Raw genomic sequence first — 21,814 nt, 5'->3', positions numbered from 1 at the left:
CCCGAAGACGACGACCCTGAAGACCACCCCGAAGAAGACCAAGAAGATGACCCTGAAGAAGTTGACCAAGAAGACAAAGAAGAGAAGACAAGCACCAAGATACAGAAAAACAAGAGACAGAAAACCAAGAAGCAGAAATACAAGAAGCTGCAGAACAAAAAGCGGAAGAACATTAAGCATAAGACTAAAAATCAGAGCAAAAGATAATATCTAAATTATAAGCAGAAGATGACTAAGCAGTGTATGGGGGTGAGTCCGTTCCTCCTCGTGGTGCCCCTGGAAAAGACCTGCTGCTGCAGGCCAAACTGAACGCGGACAAATCCTGTTGTAAATCTTTTGTGACGGGCAGAACGAAAGGTGTAATGTCCAACCTTTTATAGATAACAACTACAGGAATGCCTGTCACAAATAAGAATATGATGAAGAAGAAGAATATGAAGAAGATGAAGAAGTAGAATATGAAGAATGTAAAAAAAAGAATAATACGAAGAAGGTGAAGAAGAAGAAGGTGAAGAAGAAGTGGATGAAAAAGATGCTGAGGATGATGAAGGAGAAAGTGTGGGAGAAGTAAAAAAGAAGGTGAAGAGCATGGAAGTAGTGAAACATAAATATCTGACAAAATATAAAAATACTTAACATAGTTAATATTTCCGTAACTCAGAACATAATAAAAAAATATTAATTCCTGCTATTCCATTTGACTGGGCTAAACCTCTATGCCTTTATTGTCTCCCCCACCTCCCCCAATACATTCTACATTATTCTTAGTTGTTTTCCTTCATGTAGAAATAACCTACAAGGAAAGAAAGGGTTTATTTTAATTCCGATATTTATGTCCCATTGACTTGCATTGGTTTCCGGTATCGGAATCGGCGATATCCGATACTTTTTCGGTATCGGTCCGATCCAATCCGATCCGATATTTCCCGATATCGGAAGGTATCGCTCAACACTACTGATAACCCGTCTATTTTTTCCTGTGAGCTTGACAAGATGTACCTCGAAGCAGAGATTACCCTCAAGTCTCTGTCCCCCTCCAACCCAGTGAACGACTGGTCCTCGAATTCCCTGCGGAAGATTCTGGCAGGTCTGAAGAAGAGGGGGCGTAAGGGGGGAGGTACTGTAACATACCTGGCGGCGTCCTTGCATAGTGGTCCATTTCCCACTGTGCAGGAGCGCGCACTTGATCTCCTGTCCGGAATGTCTCTCTGGCTTCCCTCCATGCTGTCTGTTTGTGTCTGTCTCTGCTGCTTAAGGGCGGCGCCCGATCACTTCCTGCTTTTTGTACCTGCTGTGGGTCACACCCCTTGTGCGTCCTCAGCCTATTGCTGTCTGACACTTGGTATATAGCTCAGCAGCTCCCTTCTATCCCTGCCTGAGCATAGTGTTTCCTTCAGTGTGTGCTTGCACTCTGAAGGTGCCAGGTCCCGTTCTTTGTTTCCTTGTCTGCCTTTCCTGGAGGCTGTATTTCCAGGCCTGTCTGTACTGAGTCCTGTATTTCTCCTGCTTTGCGGTATTAGTTCCCGTGTCTGAACTAAGTCCTGTATGTCTCCTGCTTCTTGTATCAGTTCCCGTGTCTGAACTGAGTCCTGTATGTCTCCTGCTTTTTGTATCAGTTCCCGTGTCTGAACTGAGTCCTGTATGTCTCCTGCTTTGCGGTATCAGCTCCCGTGTCTGAACTGTGTCCTGTATGTCTCCTGCTTTGCGGTATTAGTTCCCGTGTCCGAACTGAGTCCTTTCTGTGTTCTCTTGTCTGTCCTGTCTGAACACGCTCCTTGCCTGTTCGTTCCGCCTTCTAGTGGCCGATTTCCTAGACCCGCTCCTGTTTCTGGTCTGTCCTGTCTGAACACGCTCCTTGCCTGTTCGTTCCGCCTCTCTGAGGGCCGTATTCCCTGACCCGCTCCGGTATCCCGCTGCAGTGTCGGTCTCCTCCGTACACTCAGTTCCAGTCTGAACACTCTCCTGTCCTTTACCTGTTTTGCCTCTATGTCCGTTCCCTTCCTTTTTCTGCAGAGTCTGAACTCGTACCTAACTCCTGCTTGTTTTCTCTGCAAGTACTGTGTGAGTATCTGGCTCTGTCTTTCCCTTCCTGTCTGTTCCGTGTGAACAGAGCCCTGTCCTCCCTGCTCAGCCTTGTCTGCACTCTAGCAGTGCTTGCCTGTAACCCTCTGCCTGTATTGTTCCTGAGTCCCGGTGTGTACTGGGTCCTATCCCGCCTGTGTTCCTACCTGCTAGTGCCTCCCTGTCTGCACTCTAGCTGTGCTTGCCTTTACCCCCCTGCCTGCATACCCGCCTGCCTGCATACCAGTCGTGCCCGCCTATACCCACCAGTCTGTGTGCCAGCCTACCAGCCTGTTCCTGTATTCCCCTGTGTGGGTCAACAGCCGTGTCCGGGGTCTGTCCTGGAGTAGCACCTGGTCCCTCTGCTCGGTTCCTCCTTGGTGCACTGGCGTCGTATGCCGTCGTGCGACCCTGGTCGGATCGGGTGAATACTTAGTCACGCCCCTCCAGGCATTCACTCTCCGGCACGGTCCAGTGGAATCACTACCAATCACACGCACACGCCGCTTAGCCCGGGCGTGTGCATAACACACGTCACTGACAGCGTGGGAAAATTCTCCTGCACTCAGCGCTTCAGCGGGAGAATTCTCACGCTGAAGCGCTGAGTGCAGGAGAATTCTCCCACGCTGTCAGTGACGTGCAGGAGGTGAGCTGAGTTCATTGGACATGAGCTCACCTTATGCACGTCACTGACAGCGTGGGAGAATTCTCCTGCACTCACCGCTTCAGCTTGAGAATTTTCCCACGCTGTCAGTGACGTGCATGAGGTGAGCCGAGTTCATTGGACATGAACTCGGCTCATCTGGATGTCGTCACAGAGAGACGCTGAGCAGCGCAAGCAAGCCTGCGCTTCTCAGTGTCTGCGGGATGACAGGCTGGATGGCAGCGTTCTGCTGCGGTCCAGCCTGTCATCTCGATGTAGCAGAGCTGAAGCTGTCGTGGGAACCATGGAAAGGTAAGGATGAGGTTGCTTTATTATTTTTCTTTTATTGCAGGAGATCGTTGGCTTCAGCTGGAATGGGCGTGACGGTAATTATGGTTTAATTTAGAACAATAAAGGATTGTGTCTTTATTTCAATTAAAGGACTTTATTCTCGGTGTTTGTGCTTTTTTTAACTTTGACTATGGGGTTAGTAATGGGGGTGTCTTATAGACGCCTCTCCATTACTAACCTGGGCTTGATGTCAGCTGGCATTATAAGCTGACATCAACCCCAACCCTATTACCCCCTGCCACCGCACCAGGGCAGCGTGGAAGAGCGAGGCTAAGTGCCAGAATTGGCGCATCCTATGAATGCGCCATTTCTGGGGCGGCTGACGGCTGGTGTTTCTAGCCTGGGAGGGGGCCAATATTCATGGCTCCCTTCCTGGGCTATTAATATCAGCCCCCAGCTGTCTGCCTAGCCTTTGCTAGCTATTAAATTAGGGGGGACCCCACGTCATTTTTTTGGGGGGGTCCCCCATTTTAATAGCTAGTAAAGGCTATGTATTCAGCTGGGGGCTGATATTAGTAGCCTGGGAAGCTCCGTGGGTATTACCCCCTTCCCAGGCTTCAAACATCTGCCCCAGCCGTCTGCTTAACCTCCGCTAGAGCCTAAAATTAAGGGGAACCCCACGACAATTTTTTTAATAATAAATCCTTTATTTTAATACTAAATGACAAGTACAGTAACCAACACTATCACTGTACTTCATATATATGTGACTGACATGTTTCTATCTATCTAATCTATGTGTGAAGCTCTATTCTGTCTGTTATAAATTGTCGGGTACCGCTGCTGAATTGCCGGCCGGCTTTCTTAAAGAGACGGTGCATGAAAACACTATTATTTTTTTTGATAAATCCTTTACGCTAAATGACAAGTACAGTAAGCAACACTGTCACTGTACTTCGTATATATGTGGCTGACATGTTTCTATCTATCTAATCTATGTATGATGCTCTATTCTGTCTGTTATAAATTGTCGGGTACCGCTGCTGAATTGCCGGCCGGCTTTTTTAAAGAGACAGTGCATGAAAACACTATTATTTTTTTAAATAAATCCTTTACACTAAATGACAAGTACAGTAATCAACACTGTCACTGCACTTCTTATATATGTGACTGACATGTTTCTATCTATCTAATCTATGTGTGATTCTCTATTCTTTCTATTCTAAATTGTCGGGTACCGCTGCTGAATTGCCGGCCGGCTTTTTTAAAGAGACGGTGCACGAAAACACTATTATTTTTTTTGATAAATCCTTTACGCTAAATGACAAGTACAGTAAGCAGCACTTTCACTGTACTTCGTATATATGTGGCTGACATGTTTCTATCTATCTAATCTATGTGTGATGCTCTATTCTTTCTGTTGTAAATTGTCGGGTACCGGTGTATGCCGCTGATGAATTGCCGGCTTTTCATGTTTCACTGTGAGCACTGTTCCCATCGATTTGGGCAATCACTGTAATGCCACAACCACCATGGCTGTGGCATTACAGTGAGTGGCAGACAATCCCTGCATGATTGGTGCTCTAAATAGCGCCAGACATGCAGGACACGCTTTTGGTGCACGAACAGTTATCGAACATAACCTCGAACAGCCGAATTTTTTGCAAATCGTTCGGGTTCGTCGAACAACTCGAACACCGCCCAAAACAGCTCGAATTTGAGATTGGCGAACAGTTCTAGTCGAACACCGCTCATCTCTAATATTAGGCAAGCATTTTGGAGCTTTCACCTAAATAACTACAGGTGGTGAGATAAGCTGCACAATATAATTGACCTTTCAGTATATTGTTGCACACACACCATCTATTTAGCAAATGCCCTTGTTATCAACAGCAGCCTTTTAAACTCACCTGAGCTAACAGGTATGTGCGCTGGTTACTCTGCTGCGCTTAAAATTTCTTTTTTGGTTTGCTACAATGCCTTTTCTGAAACGTTGTCTCCTTCTGCTGGAACACTGACTTCTTTCATTTAATGCCTGCAGACTATAAAAGAGAACCCAACCCAAAAAGTTTGGTTGATTAGTCTGTGGCATTCTGTTAAACTGTTGCTTATGGCGGTCTCTGTGAGCTTCTCAGCGACATTCAGCCAGCCAGGTATCCTGCCTGCAGTAGATGGAATGTGGCAATGGAACGCTGGCTGCGCGTGTCATAATAGGCTCTGAGCCTTTATATACCTGTGCACAGCAGCAGCCACCTTCAGTCTGCTGCTGGACAGCCAGCAGCAGCAGCAGCAGGAGAGGTATGTAATCAGGAGCCCTCCTGCTAAGGGTAGACAGCTGCTCGTTCCACCCCACCCCCCGCCTTAATTGGTTCTCCTCCCTTCCAATGGTGTTGAGGCGGGTGGGAACAGCAGGGGGTGAAGGTGCTGTGTTTAAAGAGGTGGAGTTATGCAGATCTAAAACGCGTGGATTGCAGCAGCAGCAAGCCGAAAAGTGCAGGCATGTAAGGGATCTAGAGGTTGACAACATGTCTTCTTAACGGGAGTCCAGGAGCTCATCTCCACAAATGGACTTTTCAGGATCCTTGGGTGGCTCCGTAGTTTGAAACCAATTCTGGTTATCGCTTCTCGGCCTTTTGGCTAAGATCAAGTGTAGTATCTGTTCTTATCAGTTTAATATCTGATACGTCCCCTATCTGGGGACCATATATTAAATGGATTTTTAGAACAGGGAGATGGAAAAAGAGCTTGCTCTGTCCACTCCACGCATTGACCTGGTATTGCAGTATCTCCAGGACCGGTGCACCCCTTCTTTAATGCAGTTTCTAAAATCAGAAAGAATTGAATTCAATGTTTTTTGTTCATTTTGCTTGTTTGTCGGATTTTGGGATGGACTCTTTGGCTTTGCTTTTCTTCTCCTCATTGGATTTTTCATGTTCAAAGTTGCAGAAGCCAGATTACAAGCTCATTTTGGTTCAACTTCAGCAACTGTGCATTGCATTGCCATGTAATGTGATGCAATGCTATCTTTCTAGCTCTCCCTTTTTACTTCCTTTTGGATAAACAGACATATTAGGCAAGCATTTTGGAGCTTTCACCTAAATAACTACAGGTGGTGAGATAAGCTGCACAATATAATTGACCTTTCAGTATATTGTTGCACACACACCATCTATTTAGCAAATGCCCTTGTTATCAACAGCAGCCTTTTAAACTCACCTGAGCTAACAGGTATATGCGCTGGTTACTCTGCTGCGCTTAAAATTTCTTTTTTGGTTTGCTACAATGCCTTTTCTGAAACGTTGTCTCCTTCTGCTGGAACACTGACTTCTTTCATTTAATGCCTGCAGACTATGAAAGAGAACCCAACCCAAAAAGTTTGGTTGATTAGTCTGTGGCATTCTGTTAAACTGTTGCTTATGGCGGTCTCTGTGAGCTTCTCAGCGACATTCAGCCAGCCAGGTATCCTGCCTGCAGTAGATGGAATGTGGCAATGGAACGCTGGCTGCGCGTGTCATAATAGGCTCTGAGCCTTTATATACCTGTGCACAGTAGCAGCCACCTTCAGTCTGCTGCTGGACAGCCAGCAGCAGCAGCAGCAGGAGAGGTATGTAATCAGGAGCCCTCCTGCTAAGGGTAGACAGCTGCTCGTTCCACCCCACCCCCCGCCTTAATTGGTTCTCCTCCCTTCCAACGGTGTTGAGGCGGGTGGGAACAGCAGGGGGTGAAGGTGCTGTGTTTAAAGAGGTGGAGTTATGCAGATCTAAAACGCGTGGATTGCAGCAGCAGCAAGCCGAAAAGTGCAGGCATGTAAGGGATCTAGAGGTTGACAACATGTCTTCTTAACGGGAGTCCAGGAGCTCATCTCCACAAATGGACTTTTCAGGATCCTTGGGTGGCTCCGTAGTTTGAAACCAATTCTGGTTATCGCTTCTCGGCCTTTTGGCTAAGATCAAGTGTAGTATCTGTTCTTATCAGTTTAATATCTGATACGTCCCCTATCTGGGGACCATATATTAAATGGATTTTTAGAACAGGGAGATGGAAAAAGAGCTTGCTCTGTCCACTCCACGCATTGACCTGGTATTGCAGTATCTCCAGGACCGGTGCACCCCTTCTTTAATGCAGTTTCTAAAATCAGAAAGAATTGAATTCAATGTTTTTTGTTCATTTTGCTTGTTTGTCGGATTTTGGGATGGACTCTTTGGCTTTGCTTTTCTTCTCCTCATTGGATTTTTCATGTTCAAAGTTGCAGAAGCCAGATTACAAGCTCATTTTGGTTCAACTTCAGCAACTGTGCATTGCATTGCCATGTAATGTGATGCAATGCTATCTTTCTAGCTCTCCCTTTTTACTTCCTTTTGGATAAACAGACATATTAGGCAAGCATTTTGGAGCTTTCACCTAAATAACTACAGGTGGTGAGATAAGCTGCACAATATAATTGACCTTTCAGTATATTGTTGCACACACACCATCTATTTAGCAAATGCCCTTGTTATCAACAGCAGCCTTTTAAACTCACCTGAGCTAACAGGTATGTGCGCTGGTTACTCTGCTGCGCTTAAAATTTCTTTTTTGGTTTGCTACAATGCCTTTTCTGAAACGTTGTCTCCTTCTGCTGGAACACTGACTTCTTTCATTTAATGCCTGCAGACTATAAAAGAGAACCCAACCCAAAAAGTTTGGTTGATTAGTCTGTGGCATTCTGTTAAACTGTTGCTTATGGCGGTCTCTGTGATCTTCTCAGCGACATTCAGCCAGCCAGGTATCCTGCCTGCAGTAGATGGAATGTGGCAATGGAACGCTGGCTGCGCGTGTCATAATAGGCTCTGAGCCTTTATATACCTGTGCACAGCAGCAGCCACCTTCAGTCTGCTGCTGGACAGCCAGCAGCAGCAGCAGCAGGAGAGGTATGTAATCAGGAGCCCTCCTGCTAAGGGTAGACAGCTGCTCGTTCCACCCCACCCCCCGCCTTAATTGGTTCTCCTCCCTTCCAACGGTGTTGAGGCGGGTGGGAACAGCAGGGGGTGAAGGTGCTGTGTTTAAAGAGGTGGAGTTATGCAGATCTAAAACGCGTGGATTGCAGCAGCAGCAAGCCGAAAAGTGCAGGCATGTAAGGGATCTAGAGGTTGACAACATGTCTTCTTAACGGGAGTCCAGGAGCTCATCTCCACAAATGGACTTTTCAGGATCCTTGGGTGGCTCCGTAGTTTGAAACCAATTCTGGTTATCGCTTCTCGGCCTTTTGGCTAAGATCAAGTGTAGTATCTGTTCTTATCAGTTTAATATCTGATACGTCCCCTATCTGGGGACCATATATTAAATGGATTTTTAGAACAGGGAGATGGAAAAAGAGCTTGCTCTGTCCACTCCACGCATTGACCTGGTATTGCAGTATCTCCAGGACCGGTGCACCCCTTCTTTAATGCAGTTTCTAAAATCAGAAAGAATTGAATTCAATGTTTTTTGTTCATTTTGCTTGTTTGTCGGATTTTGGGATGGACTCTTTGGCTTTGCTTTTCTTCTCCTCATTGGATTTTTCATGTTCAAAGTTGCAGAAGCCAGATTACAAGCTCATTTTGGTTCAACTTCAGCAACTGTGCATTGCATTGCCATGTAATGTGATGCAATGCTATCTTTCTAGCTCTCCCTTTTTACTTCCTTTTGGATAAACAGACATATTAGGCAAGCATTTTGGAGCTTTCACCTAAATAACTACAGGTGGTGAGATAAGCTTCACAATATAATTGACCTTTCAGTATATTGTTGCACACACACCATCTATTTAGCAAATGCCCTTGTTATCAACAGCAGCCTTTTAAACTCACCTGAGCTAACAGGTATGTGCGCTGGTTACTCTGCTGCGCTTAAAATTTCTTTTTTGGTTTGCTACAATGCCTTTTCTGAAACGTTGTCTCCTTCTGCTGGAACACTGACTTCTTTCATTTAATGCCTGCAGACTATAAAAGAGAACCCAACCCAAAAAGTTTGGTTGATTAGTCTGTGGCATTCTGTTAAACTGTTGCTTATGGCGGTCTCTGTGAGCTTCTCAGCGACATTCAGCCAGCCAGGTATCCTGCCTGCAGTAGATGGAATGTGGCAATGGAACGCTGGCTGCGCGTGTCATAATAGGCTCTGAGCCTTATATACCTGTGCACAGCAGCAGCCACCTTCAGTCTGCTGCTGGACAGCCAGCAGCATCAGCAGCAGGAGAGGTATGTAATCAGGAGCCCTCCTGCTAAGGGTAGACAGCTGCTCGTTCCACCCCTCCCCCCGCCTTAATTGGTTCTCCTCCCTTCCAACGGTGTTGAGGCGGGTGGGAACAGCAGGGGGTGAAGGTGCTGTGTTTAAAGAGGTGGAGTTATGCAGATCTAAAACGCGTGGATTGCAGCAGCAGCAAGCCGAAAAGTGCAGGCATGTAAGGGATCTAGAGGTTGACAACATGTCTTCTTAACGGGAGTCCAGGAGCTCATCTCCACAAATGGACTTTTCAGGATCCTTGGGTGGCTCCGTAGTTTGAAACCAATTCTGGTTATCGCTTCTCGGCCTTTTGGCTAAGATCAAGTGTAGTATCTGTTCTTATCAGTTTAATATCTGATACGTCCCCTATCTGGGGACCATATATTAAATGGATTTTTAGAACAGGGAGATGGAAAAAGAGCTTGCTCTGTCCACTCCACGCATTGACCTGGTATTGCAGTATCTCCAGGACCGGTGCACCCCTTCTTTAATGCAGTTTCTAAAATCAGAAAGAATTGAATTCAAAGTTTTTTGTTCATTTTGCTTGTTTGTCGGATTTTGGGATGGACTCTTTGGCTTTGCTTTTCTTCTCCTCATTGGATTTTTCATGTTCAAAGTTGCAGAAGCCAGATTACAAGCTCATTTTGGTTCAACTTCAGCAACTGTGCATTGCATTGCCATGTAATGTGATGCAATGCTATCTTTCTAGCTCTCCCTTTTTACTTCCTTTTGGATAAACAGACATATTAGGCAAGCATTTTGGAGCTTTCACCTAAATAACTACAGGTGGTGAGATAAGCTGCACAATATAATTGACCTTTCAGTATATTGTTGCACACACACCATCTATTTAGCAAATGCCCTTGTTATCAACAGCAGCCTTTTAAACTCACCTGAGCTAACAGGTATGTGCGCTGGTTACTCTGCTGCGCTTAAAATTTCTTTTTTGGTTTGCTACAATGCCTTTTCTGAAACGTTGTCTCCTTCTGCTGGAACACTGACTTCTTTCATTTAATGCCTGCAGACTATAAAAGAGAACCCAACCCAAAAAGTTTGGTTGATTAGTCTGTGGCATTCTGTTAAACTGTTGCTTATGGCGGTCTCTGTGAGCTTCTCAGCGACATTCAGCCAGCCAGGTATCCTGCCTGCAGTAGATGGAATGTGGCAATGGAACGCTGGCTGCGCGTGTCATAATAGGCTCTGAGCCTTTATATACCTGTGCACAGCAGCAGCCACCTTCAGTCTGCTGCTGGACAGCCAGCAGCAGCAGCAGGAGAGGTATGTAATCAGGAGCCCTCCTGCTAAGGGTAGACAGCTGCTCGTTCCACCCCACCCCCCGCCTTAATTGGTTCTCCTCCCTTCCAACGGTGTTGAGGCGGGTGGGAACAGCAGGGGGTGAAGGTGCTGTGTTTAAAGAGGTGGAGTTATGCAGATCTAAAACGCGTGGATTGCAGCAGCAGCAAGCCGAAAAGTGCAGGCATGTAAGGGATCTAGAGGTTGACAACATGTCTTCTTAACGGGAGTCCAGGAGCTCATCTCCACAAATGGACTTTTCAGGATCCTTGGGTGGCTCCGTAGTTTGAAACCAATTCTGGTTATCGCTTCTCGGCCTTTTGGCTAAGATCAAGTGTAGTATCTGTTCTTATCAGTTTAATATCTGATACGTCCCCTATCTGGGGACCATATATTAAATGGATTTTTAGAACAGGGAGATGGAAAAAGAGCTTGCTCTGTCCACTCCACGCATTGACCTGGTATTGCAGTATCTCCAGGACCGGTGCACCCCTTCTTTAATGCAGTTTCTAAAATCAGAAAGAATTGAATTCAATGTTTTTTGTTCATTTTGCTTGTTTGTCGGATTTTGGGATGGACTCTTTGGCTTTGCTTTTCTTCTCCTCATTGGATTTTTCATGTTCAAAGTTGCAGAAGCCAGATTACAAGCTCATTTTGGTTCAACTTCAGCAACTGTGCATTGCATTGCCATGTAATGTGATGCAATGCTATCTTTCTAGCTCTCCCTTTTTACTTCCTTTTGGATAAACAGACATATTAGGCAAGCATTTTGGAGCTTTCACCTAAATAACTACAGGTGGTGAGATAAGCTGCACAATATAATTGACCTTTCAGTATATTGTTGCACACACACCATCTATTTAGCAAATGCCCTTGTTATCAACAGCAGCCTTTTAAACTCACCTGAGCTAACAGGTATGTGCGCTGGTTACTCTGCTGCGCTTAAAATTTCTTTTTTGGTTTGCTACAATGCCTTTTCTGAAACGTTGTCTCCTTCTGCTGGAACACTGACTTCTTTCATTTAATGCCTGCAGACTATAAAAGAGAACCCAACCCAAAAAGTTTGGTTGATTAGTCTGTGGCATTCTGTTAAACTGTTGCTTATGGCGGTCTCTGTGAGCTTCTCAGCGACATTCAGCCAGCCAGGTATCCTGCCTGCAGTAGATGGAATGTGGCAATGGAACGCTGGCTGCGCGTGTCATAATAGGCTCTGAGCCTTTATATACCTGTGCACAGCAGCAGCCACCTTCAGTCTGCTGCTGGACAGCCAGCAGCAGCAGCAGCAGGAGAGGTATGTAATCAGGAGCCCTCCTGCTAAGGGTAGACAGCTGCTCGTTCCACCCCACCCCCCGCCTTAATTGGTTCTCCTCCCTTCCAACGGTGTTGAGGCGGGTGGGAACAGCAGGGGGTGAAGGTGCTGTGTTTAAAGAGGTGGAGTTATGCAGATCTAAAACGCGTGGATTGCAGCAGCAGCAAGCCGAAAAGTGCAGGCATGTAAGGGATCTAGAGGTTGACAACATGTCTTCTTAACGGGAGTCCAGGAGCTTATCTCCACAAATGGACTTTTCAGGATCCTTGGGTGGCTCCGTAGTTTGAAACCAATTCTGGTTATCGCTTCTCGGCCTTTTGGCTAAGATCAAGTGTAGTATCTGTTCTTATCAGTTTAATATCTGATACGTCCCCTATCTGGGGACCATATATTAAATGGATTTTTAGAACAGGGAGATGGAAAAAGAGCTTGCTCTGTCCACTCCACGCATTGACCTGGTATTGCAGTATCTCCAGGACCGGTGCACCCCTTCTTTAATGCAGTTTCTAAAATCAGAAAGAATTGAATTCAATGTTTTTTGTTCATTTTGCTTGTTTGTCGGATTTTGGGATGGACTCTTTGGCTTTGCTTTTCTTCTCCTCATTGGATTTTTCATGTTCAAAGTTGCAGAAGCCAGATTACAAGCTCATTTTGGTTCAACTTCAGCAACTGTGCATTGCATTGCCATGTAATGTGATGCAATGCTATCTTTCTAGCTCTCCCTTTTTACTTCCTTTTGGATAAACAGACATATTAGGCAAGCATTTTGGAGCTTTCACCTAAATAACTACAGGTGGTGAGATAAGCTGCACAATATAATTGACCTTTCAGTATATTGTTGCACACACACCATCTATTTAGCAAATGCCCTTGTTATCAACAGCAGCCTTTTAAACTCACCTGAGCTAACAGGTATGTGCGCTGGTTACTCTGCTGCGCTTAAAATTTCTTTTTTGGTTTGCTACAATGCCTTTTCTGAAACGTTGTCTCCTTCTGCTGGAACACTGACTTCTTTCATTTAATGCCTGCAGACTATAAAAGAGAACCCAACCCAAAAAGTTTGGTTGATTAGTCTGTGGCATTCTGTTAAACTGTTGCTTATGGCGGTCTCTGTGAGCTTCTCAGCGACATTCAGCCAGCCAGGTATCCTGCCTGCAGTAGATGGAATGTGGCAATGGAACGCTGGCTGCGCGTGTCATAATAGGCTCTGAGCCTTTATATACCTGTGCACAGCAGCAGCCACCTTCAGTCTGCTGCTGGACAGCCAGCAGCAGCAGCAGGAGAGGTATGTAATCAGGAGCCCTCCTGCTAAGGGTAGACAGCTGCTCGTTCCACCCCACCCCCCGCCTTAATTGGTTCTCCTCCCTTCCAACGGTGTTGAGGCGGGTGGGAACAGCAGGGGGTGAAGGTGCTGTGTTTAAAGAGGTGGAGTTATGCAGATCTAAAACGCGTGGATTGCAGCAGCAGCAAGCCGAAAAGTGCAGGCATGTAAGGGATCTAGAGGTTGACAACATGTCTTCTTAACGGGAGTCCAGGAGCTCATCTCCACAAATGGACTTTTCAGGATCCTTGGGTGGCTCCGTAGTTTGAAACCAATTCTGGTTATCGCTTCTCGGCCTTTTGGCTAAGATCAAGTGTAGTATCTGTTCTTATCAGTTTAATATCTGATACGTCCCCTATCTGGGGACCATATATTAAATGGATTTTTAGAACAGGGAGATGGAAAAAGAGCTTGCTCTGTCCATTCCACGCATTGACCTGGTATTGCAGTATCTCCAGGACCGGTGCACCCCTTCTTTAATGCAGTTTCTAAAATCAGAAAGAATTGAATTCAATGTTTTTTGTTCATTTTGCTTGTTTGTCGGATTTTGGGATGGACTCTTTGGCTTTGCTTTTCTTCTCCTCATTGGATTTTTCATGTTCAAAGTTGCAGAAGCCAGATTACAAGCTCATTTTGGTTCAACTTCAGCAACTGTGCATTGCATTGCCATGTAATGTGATGCAATGCTATCTTTCTAGCTCTCCCTTTTTACTTCCTTTTGGATAAACAGACATATTAGGCAAGCATTTTGGAGCTTTCACCTAAATAACTACAGGTGGTGAGATAAGCTGCACAATATAATTGACCTTTCAGTATATTGTTGCACACACACCATCTATTTAGCAAATGCCCTTGTTATCAACAGCAGCCTTTTAAACTCACCTGAGCTAACAGGTATGTGCGCTGGTTACTCTGCTGCGCTTAAAATTTCTTTTTTGGTTTGCTACAATGCCTTTTCTGAAACGTTGTCTCCTTCTGCTGGAACACTGACTTCTTTCATTTAATGCCTGCAGACTATAAAAGAGAACCCAACCCAAAAAGTTTGGTTGATTAGTCTGTGGCATTCTGTTAAACTGTTGCTTATGGCGGTCTCTGTGAGCTTCTCAGCGACATTCAGCCAGCCAGGTATCCTGCCTGCAGTAGATGGAATGTGGCAATGGAACGCTGGCTGCGCGTGTCTTAATAGGCTCTGAGCCTTTATATACCTGTGCACAGCAGCAGCCACCTTCAGTCTGCTGCTGGACAGCCAGCAGCAGCAGCAGCAGGAGAGGTATGTAATCAGGAGCCCTCCTGCTAAGGGTAGACAGCTGCTCGTTCCACCCCACCCCCCGCCTTAATTGGTTCTCCTCCCTTCCAACGGTGTTGAGGCGGGTGGGAACAGCAGGGGGTGAAGGTGCTGTGTTTAAAGAGGTGGAGTTATGCAGATCTAAAACGCGTGGATTGCAGCAGCAGCAAGCCGAAAAGTGCAGGCATGTAAGGGATCTAGAGGTTGACAACATGTCTTCTTAACGGGAGTCCATGAGCTTATCTCCACAAATGGACTTTTCAGGATCCTTGGGTGGCTCCGTAGTTTGAAACCAATTCTGGTTATCGCTTCTCGGCCTTTTGGCTAAGATCAAGTGTAGTATCTGTTCTTATCAGTTTAATATCTGATACGTCCCCTATCTGGGGACCATATATTAAATGGATTTTTAGAACAGGGAGATGGAAAAAGAGCTTGCTCTGTCCACTCCACGCATTGACCTGGTATTGCAGTATCTCCAGGACCGGTGCACCCCTTCTTTAATGCAGTTTCTAAAATCAGAAAGAATTGAATTCAATGTTTTTTGTTCCTTTTGCTTGTTTGTCGGATTTTGGGATGGACTCTTTGGCTTTGCTTTTCTTCTCCTCATTGGATTTTTCATGTTCAAAGTTGCAGAAGCCAGATTACAAGCTCATTTTGGTTCAACTTCAGCAACTGTGCATTGCATTGCCATGTAATGTGATGCAATGCTATCTTTCTAGCTCTCCCTTTTTACTTCCTTTTGGATAAACAGACATATTAGGCAAGCATTTTGGAGCTTTCACCTAAATAACTACAGGTGGTGAGATAAGCTGCACAATATAATTGACCTTTCAGTATATTGTTGCACACACACCATCTATTTAGCAAATGCCCTTGTTATCAACAGCAGCCTTTTAAACTCACCTGAGCTAACAGGTATGTGCGCTGGTTACTCTGCTGCGCTTAAAATTTCTTTTTTGGTTTGCTACAATGCCTTTTCTGAAACGTTGTCTCCTTCTGCTGGAACACTGACTTCTTTCATTTAATGCCTGCAGACTATAAAAGAGAACCCAACCCAAAAAGTTTGGTTGATTAGTCTGTGGCATTCTGTTAAACTGTTGCTTATGGCGGTCTCTGTGAGCTTCTCAGCGACATTCAGCCAGCCAGGTATCCTGCCTGCAGTAGATGGAATGTGGCAATGGAACGCTGGCTGCGCGTGTCATAATAGGCTCTGAGCCTTTATATACCTGTGCACAGCAGCAGCCACCTTCAGTCTGCTGCTGGACAGCCAGCAGCAGCAGCAGCAGGAGAGGTATGTAATCAGGAGCCCTCCTGCTAAGGGTAGACAGCTGCTCATTCCACCCCACCCCCCGCCTTAATTGGTTCTCCTCCCTTCCAACGGTGTTGAGGCGGGTGGGAACAGCAGGGGGTGAAGGTGCTGTGTTTAAAGAGGTGGAGTTATGCAGATCTAAAACGCGTGGATTGCAGCAGCAGCAAGCCGAAAAGTGCAGGCATGTAAGGGATCTAGAGGTTGACAACATGTCTTCTTAACGGGAGTCCAGGAGCTCATCTCCACAAATGGACTTTTCAGGATCCTTGGGTGGCTCCGTAGTTTGAAACCAATTCTGGTTATCGCTTCTCGGCCTTTTGGCTAAGATCAAGTGTAGTATCTGTTCTTATCAGTTTAATATCTGATACGTCCCCTATCTGGGGACCATATATTAAATGGATTTTTAGAACAGGGAGATGGAAAAAGAGCTTGCTCTGTCCACTCCACGCATTGACCTGGTATTGCAGTATCTCCAGGACCGGTGCACCCCTTCTTTAATGCAGTTTCTAAAATCAGAAAGAATTGAATTCAATGTTTTTTGTTCATTTTGCTTGTTTGTCGGATTTTGGGATGGACTCTTTGGCTTTGCTTTTCTTCTCCTCATTGGATTTTTCATGTTCAAAGTTGCAGAAGCCAGATTACAAGCTCATTTTGGTTCAACTTCAGCAACTGTGCATTGCATTGCCATGTAATGTGATGCAATGCTATCTTTCTAGCTCTCCCTTTTTACTTCCTTTTGGATAAACAGACATATTAGGCAAGCATTTTGGAGCTTTCACCTAAAAAATAACTACAGGTGGTGAGATAAGCTGCACAATATAATTGACCTTTCAGTATATTGTTGCACACACACCATCTATTTAGCAAATGCCCTTGTTATCAACAGCAGCCTTTTAAACTCACCTGAGCTAACAGGTATGTGCGCTGGTTACTCTGCTGCGCTTAAAATTTCTTTTTTGGTTTGCTACAATGCCTTTTCTGAAACGTTGTCTCCCTCTGCTGGAACACTGACTTCTTTCATTTAATGCCTGCAGACTATAAAAGAGAACCCAACCCAAAAAGTTTGGTTGATTAGTCTGTGGCATTCTGTTAAACTGTTGCTTATGGCGGTCTCTGTGAGCTTCTCAGCGACATTCAGCCAGCCAGGTATCCTGCCTGCAGTAGATGGAATGTGGCAATGGAACGCTGGCTGCGCGTGTCATAATAGGCTCTGAGCCTTTATATACCTGTGCACAGCAGCAGCCACCTTCAGTCTGCTGCTGGACAGCCAGCAGCAGCAGCAGCAGGAGAGGTATGTAATCAGGAGCCCTCCTGCTAAGGGTAGACAGCTGCTCGTTCCACCCCACCCCCCGCCTTAATTGGTTCTCCTCCCTTCCAACGGTGTTGAGGCGGGTGGGAACAGCAGGGGGTGAAGGTGCTGTGTTTAAAGAGGTGGAGTTATGCAGATCTAAAACGCGTGGATTGCAGCAGCAGCAAGCCGAAAAGTGCAGGCATGTAAGGGATCTAGAGGTTGACAACATGTCTTCTTTACGGGAGTCCAGGAGCTCATCTCCACAAATGGACTTTTCAGGATCCTTGGGTGGCTCCGTAGTTTGAAACCAATTCTGGTTATCGCTTCTCGGCCTTTTGGCTAAGATCAAGTGTAGTATCTGTTCTTATCAGTTTAATATCTGATACGTCCCCTATCTGGGGACCATATATTAAATGGATTTTTAGAACAGGGAGATGGAAAAAGAGCTTGCTCTGTCCACTCCACGCATTGACCTGGTATTGCAGTATCTCCAGGACCGGTGCACCCCTTCTTTAATGCAGTTTCTAAAATCAGAAAGAATTGAATTCAATGTTTTTTGTTCATTTTGCTTGTTTGTCGGATTTTGGGATGGACTCTTTGGCTTTGCTTTTCTTCTCCTCATTGGATTTTTCATGTTCAAAGTTGCAGAAGCCAGATTACAAGCTCATTTTGGTTCAACTTCAGCAACTGTGCATTGCATTGCCATGTAATGTGATGCAATGCTATCTTTCTAGCTCTCCCTTTTTACTTCCTTTTGGATAAACAGACATATTAGGCAAGCATTTTGGAGCTTTCACCTAAATAACTACAGGTGGTGAGATAAGCTGCACAATATAATTGACCTTTCAGTATATTGTTGCACACACACCATCTATTTAGCAAATGCCCTTGTTATCAACAGCAGCCTTTTAAACTCACCTGAGCTAACAGGTATGTGCGCTGGTTACTCTGCTGCGCTTAAAATTTCTTTTTTGGTTTGCTACAATGCCTTTTCTGAAACGTTGTCTCCCTCTGCTGGAACACTGACTTCTTTCATTTAATGCCTGCAGACTATAAAAGAGAACCCAACCCAAAAAAGTTTGGTTGATTAGTCTGTGGCATTCTGTTAAACTGTTGCTTATGGCGGTCTCTGTGAGCTTCTCAGCGACATTCAGCCAGCCAGGTATCCTGCCTGCAGTAGATGGAATGTGGCAATGGAACGCTGGCTGCGTGTGTCATAATAGGCTCTGAGCCTTTATATACCTGTGCACAGCAGCAGCCACCTTCAGTCTGCTGCTGGACAGCCAGCAGCAGCAGCAGCAGGAGAGGTATGTAATCAGGAGCCCTCCTGCTAAGGGTAGACAGCTGCTCGTTCCACCCCACCCCCCGCCTTAATTGGTTCTCCTCCCTTCCAACGGTGTTGAGGCGGGTGGGAACAGCAGGGGGTGAAGGTGCTGTGTTTAAAGAGGTGGAGTTATGCAGATCTAAAACGCGTGGATTGCAGCAGCAGCAAGCCGAAAAGTGCAGGCATGTAAGGGATCTAGAGGTTGACAACATGTCTTCTTAACGGGAGTCCAGGAGCTCATCTCCACAAATGGACTTTTCAGGATCCTTGGGTGGCTCCGTAGTTTGAAACCAATTCTGGTTATCGCTTCTCGGCCTTTTGGCTAAGATCAAGTGTAGTATCTGTTCTTATCAGTTTAATATCTGATACGTCCCCTATCTGGGGACCATATATTAAATGGATTTTTAGAACAGGGAGATGGAAAAAGAGCTTGCTCTGTCCACTCCACGCATTGACCTGGTATTGCAGTATCTCCAGGACCGGTGCACCCCTTCTTTAATGCAGTTTCTAAAATCAGAAAGAATTGAATTCAATGTTTTTTGTTCATTTTGCTTGTTTGTCGGATTTTGGGATGGATTCTTTGGCTTTGCTTTTCTTCTCCTCATTGGATTTTTCATGTTCAAAGTTGCAGAAGCCAGATTACAAGCTCATTTTGGTTCAACTTCAGCAACTGTGCATTGCATTGCCATGTAATGTGATGCAATGCTATCTTTCTAGCTCTCCCTTTTTACTTCCTTTTGGATAAACAGACATATTAGGCAAGCATTTTGGAGCTTTCACCTAAATAACTACAGGTGGTGAGATAAGCTGCACAATATAATTGACATTTCAGTATATTGTTGCACACACACCATCTATTTAGAAAATGCCCTTGTTATCAACAGCAGCCTTTTAAACTCACCTGAGCTAACAGGTATGTGCGCTGGTTACTCTGCTGCGCTTAAAATTTCTTTTTTGGTTTGCTACAATGCCTTTTCTGAAACGTTGTCTCCTTCTGCTGGAACACTGACTTCTTTCATTTAATGCCTGCAGACTATAAAAGAGAACCCAACCCAAAAAGTTTGGTTGATTAGTCTGTGGCATTCTGTTAAACTGTTGCTTATGGCGGTCTCTGTGAGCTTCTCAGCGACATTCAGCCAGCCAGGTATCCTGCCTGCAGTAGATGGAATGTGGCAATGGAACGCTGGCTGCGCGTGTCATAATAGGCTCTGAGCCTTTATATACCTGTGCACAGCAGCAGCCACCTTCAGTCTGCTGCTGGACAGCCAGCAGCAGCAGCAGCAGGAGAGGTATGTAATCAGGAGCCCTCCTGCTAAGGGTAGACAGCTGCTCGTTCCACCCCACCCCCCGCCTTAATTGGTTCTCCTCCCTTCCAACGGTGTTGAGGCGGGTGGGAACAGCAGGGGGTGAAGGTGCTGTGTTTAAAGAGGTGGAGTTATGCAGATCTAAAACGCGTGGATTGCAGCAGCAGCAAGCCGAAAAGTGCAGGCATGTAAGGGATCTAGAGGTTGACAACATGTCTTCTTAACGGGAGTCCAGGAGCTCATCTCCACAAATGGACTTTTCAGGATCCTTGGGTGGCTCCGTAGTTTGAAACCAATTCTGGTTATCGCTTCTCGGCCTTTTGGCTAAGATCAAGTGTAGTATCTGTTCTTATCAGTTTAATATCTGATACGTTCCGTATCTGGGGACCATATATTAAATGGATTTTTAGAACAGGGAGATGGAAAAAGAGCTTGCTCTGTCCACTCCACGCATTGACCTGGTATTGCAGTATCTCCAGGACCGGTGCACCCCTTCTTTAATGCAGTTTCTAAAATCAGAAAGAATTGAATTCAATGTTTTTTGTTCATTTTGCTTGTTTGTCGGATTTTGGGATGGACTCTTTGGCTTTGCTTTTCTTCTCCTCATTGGATTTTTCATGTTCAAAGTTGCAGAAGCCAGATTACAAGCTCATTTTGGTTCAACTTCAGCAACTGTGCATTGCATTGCCATGTAATGTGATGCAATGCTATCTTTCTAGCTCTCCCTTTTTACTTCCTTTTGGATAAACAGACATATTAGGCAAGCATTTTGGAGCTTTCACCTAAATAACTACAAGTGGTGAGATAAGCTGCACAATATAATTGACCTTTCAGTATATTGTTGCACACACACCATCTATTTAGCAAATGCCCTTGTTATCAACAGCAGCCTTTTAAACTCACCTGAGCTAACAGGTATGTGCGCTGGTTACTCTGCTGCGCTTAAAATTTCTTTTTTGTTTTGCTACAATGCCTTTTCTGAAACGTTGTCTCCTTCTGCTGGAACACTGACTTCTTTCATTTAATGCCTGCAGACTATAAAAGAGAACCCAACCCAAAAAGTTTGGTTGATTAGTCTGTGGCATTCTGTTAAACTGTTGCTTATGGCGGTCTCTGTGAGCTTCTCAGCGACATTCAGCCAGCCAGGTATCCTGCCTGCAGTAGATGGAATGTGGCAATGGAACGCTGGCTGCGCGTGTCATAATAGACTCTGAGCCTTTATATACCTGTGCACAGCAGCAGCCACCTTCAGTCTGCTGCTGGACAGCCAGCAGCAGCAGCAGCAGGAGAGGTATGTAATCAGGAGCCCTCCTGCTAAGGGTAGACAGCTGCTCGTTCCACCCCACCCCCCGCCTTAATTGGTTCTCCTCCCTTCCAACGGTGTTGAGGCGGGTGGGAACAGCAGGGGGTGAAGGTGCTGTGTTTAAAGAGGTGGAGTTATGCAGATCTAAAACGCGTGGATTGCAGCAGCAGCAAGCCGAAAAGTGCAGGCATGTAAGGGATCTAGAGGTTGACAACATGTCTTCTTAACGGGAGTCCAGGAGCTCATCTCCACAAATGGACTTTTCAGGATCCTTGGGTGGCTCCGTAGTTTGAAACCAATTCTGGTTATCGCTTCTCGGCCTTTTGGCTAAGATCAAGTGTAGTATCTGTTCTTATCAGTTTAATATCTGATACGTCCCCTATCTGGGGACCATATATTAAATGGATTTTTAGAACAGGGAGATGGAAAAAGAGCTTGCTCTGTCCACTCCACGCATTGACCTGGTATTGCAGTATCTCCAGGACCGGTGCACCCCTTCTTTAATGCAGTTTCTAAAATCAGAAAGAATTGAATTCAATGTTTTTTGTTCATTTTGCTTGTTTGTCGGATTTTGGGATGGACTCTTTGGCTTTGCTTTTCTTCTCCTCATTGGATTTTTCATGTTCAAAGTTGCAGAAGCCAGATTACAAGCTCATTTTGGTTCAACTTCAGCAACTGTGCATTGCATTGCCATGTAATGTGATGCAATGCTATCTTTCTAGCTCTCCCTTTTTACTTCCTTTTGGATAAACAGACATATTAGGCAAGCATTTTGGAGCTTTCACCTAAATAACTACAGGTGGTGAGATAAGCTGCACAATATAATTGACCTTTCAGTAT

At 45.3% G+C, this 21,814-nt stretch overlaps 13 non-coding genes across 13 annotated transcripts; all 13 read left to right on the top strand.

The window, feature by feature from the left end:
- The first annotated feature begins 5,612 nt into the window (after positions 1–5,612).
- On the top strand, positions 5,613–5,803 carry LOC141151434 (U2 spliceosomal RNA). The gene has a single exon (XR_012247117.1). It is a non-coding gene; the product is annotated as a U2 spliceosomal RNA (small nuclear RNA).
- A 1,115-nt stretch (positions 5,804–6,918) lies between these two features.
- On the top strand, positions 6,919–7,109 carry LOC141151433 (U2 spliceosomal RNA). Its single transcript, XR_012247116.1, has one exon. It is a non-coding gene; the product is annotated as a U2 spliceosomal RNA (small nuclear RNA).
- Positions 7,110–8,224: 1,115 nt separating this feature from the next.
- LOC141151432 (U2 spliceosomal RNA) lies at positions 8,225–8,415 on the top strand. The gene has a single exon (XR_012247115.1). It is a non-coding gene; the product is annotated as a U2 spliceosomal RNA (small nuclear RNA).
- Positions 8,416–9,529: 1,114 nt separating this feature from the next.
- LOC141151430 (U2 spliceosomal RNA) lies at positions 9,530–9,720 on the top strand. Its single transcript, XR_012247113.1, has one exon. It is a non-coding gene; the product is annotated as a U2 spliceosomal RNA (small nuclear RNA).
- Positions 9,721–10,832: 1,112 nt separating this feature from the next.
- Positions 10,833–11,023, top strand: LOC141151429 (U2 spliceosomal RNA). The gene has a single exon (XR_012247112.1). It is a non-coding gene; the product is annotated as a U2 spliceosomal RNA (small nuclear RNA).
- A 1,115-nt stretch (positions 11,024–12,138) lies between these two features.
- Positions 12,139–12,329, top strand: LOC141151428 (U2 spliceosomal RNA). Its single transcript, XR_012247111.1, has one exon. It is a non-coding gene; the product is annotated as a U2 spliceosomal RNA (small nuclear RNA).
- Positions 12,330–13,441: 1,112 nt separating this feature from the next.
- LOC141149580 (U2 spliceosomal RNA) lies at positions 13,442–13,632 on the top strand. The gene has a single exon (XR_012245872.1). It is a non-coding gene; the product is annotated as a U2 spliceosomal RNA (small nuclear RNA).
- A 1,115-nt stretch (positions 13,633–14,747) lies between these two features.
- Positions 14,748–14,938, top strand: LOC141151427 (U2 spliceosomal RNA). Its single transcript, XR_012247110.1, has one exon. It is a non-coding gene; the product is annotated as a U2 spliceosomal RNA (small nuclear RNA).
- Positions 14,939–16,053: 1,115 nt separating this feature from the next.
- LOC141151426 (U2 spliceosomal RNA) lies at positions 16,054–16,244 on the top strand. The gene has a single exon (XR_012247109.1). It is a non-coding gene; the product is annotated as a U2 spliceosomal RNA (small nuclear RNA).
- Positions 16,245–17,362: 1,118 nt separating this feature from the next.
- LOC141151425 (U2 spliceosomal RNA) lies at positions 17,363–17,553 on the top strand. Its single transcript, XR_012247108.1, has one exon. It is a non-coding gene; the product is annotated as a U2 spliceosomal RNA (small nuclear RNA).
- Positions 17,554–18,669: 1,116 nt separating this feature from the next.
- Positions 18,670–18,860, top strand: LOC141151424 (U2 spliceosomal RNA). Its single transcript, XR_012247107.1, has one exon. It is a non-coding gene; the product is annotated as a U2 spliceosomal RNA (small nuclear RNA).
- A 1,115-nt stretch (positions 18,861–19,975) lies between these two features.
- LOC141150085 (U2 spliceosomal RNA) lies at positions 19,976–20,166 on the top strand. Its single transcript, XR_012246355.1, has one exon. It is a non-coding gene; the product is annotated as a U2 spliceosomal RNA (small nuclear RNA).
- Positions 20,167–21,281: 1,115 nt separating this feature from the next.
- Positions 21,282–21,472, top strand: LOC141151423 (U2 spliceosomal RNA). Its single transcript, XR_012247106.1, has one exon. It is a non-coding gene; the product is annotated as a U2 spliceosomal RNA (small nuclear RNA).
- Positions 21,473–21,814: the final 342 nt, after the last annotated feature.

This window comes from Phyllobates terribilis, unplaced genomic scaffold (genome assembly GCF_046119375.1).
Source record: "Phyllobates terribilis strain yellow unplaced genomic scaffold, ASM4611937v1 Scaffold_5__5_contigs__length_657084704, whole genome shotgun sequence".
NCBI lineage: Eukaryota > Metazoa > Chordata > Amphibia > Anura > Dendrobatidae > Phyllobates > Phyllobates terribilis.
Note: the sequence above shows the minus strand (reverse complement) of the source record. Positions and strands in the feature narration are given on the sequence as shown.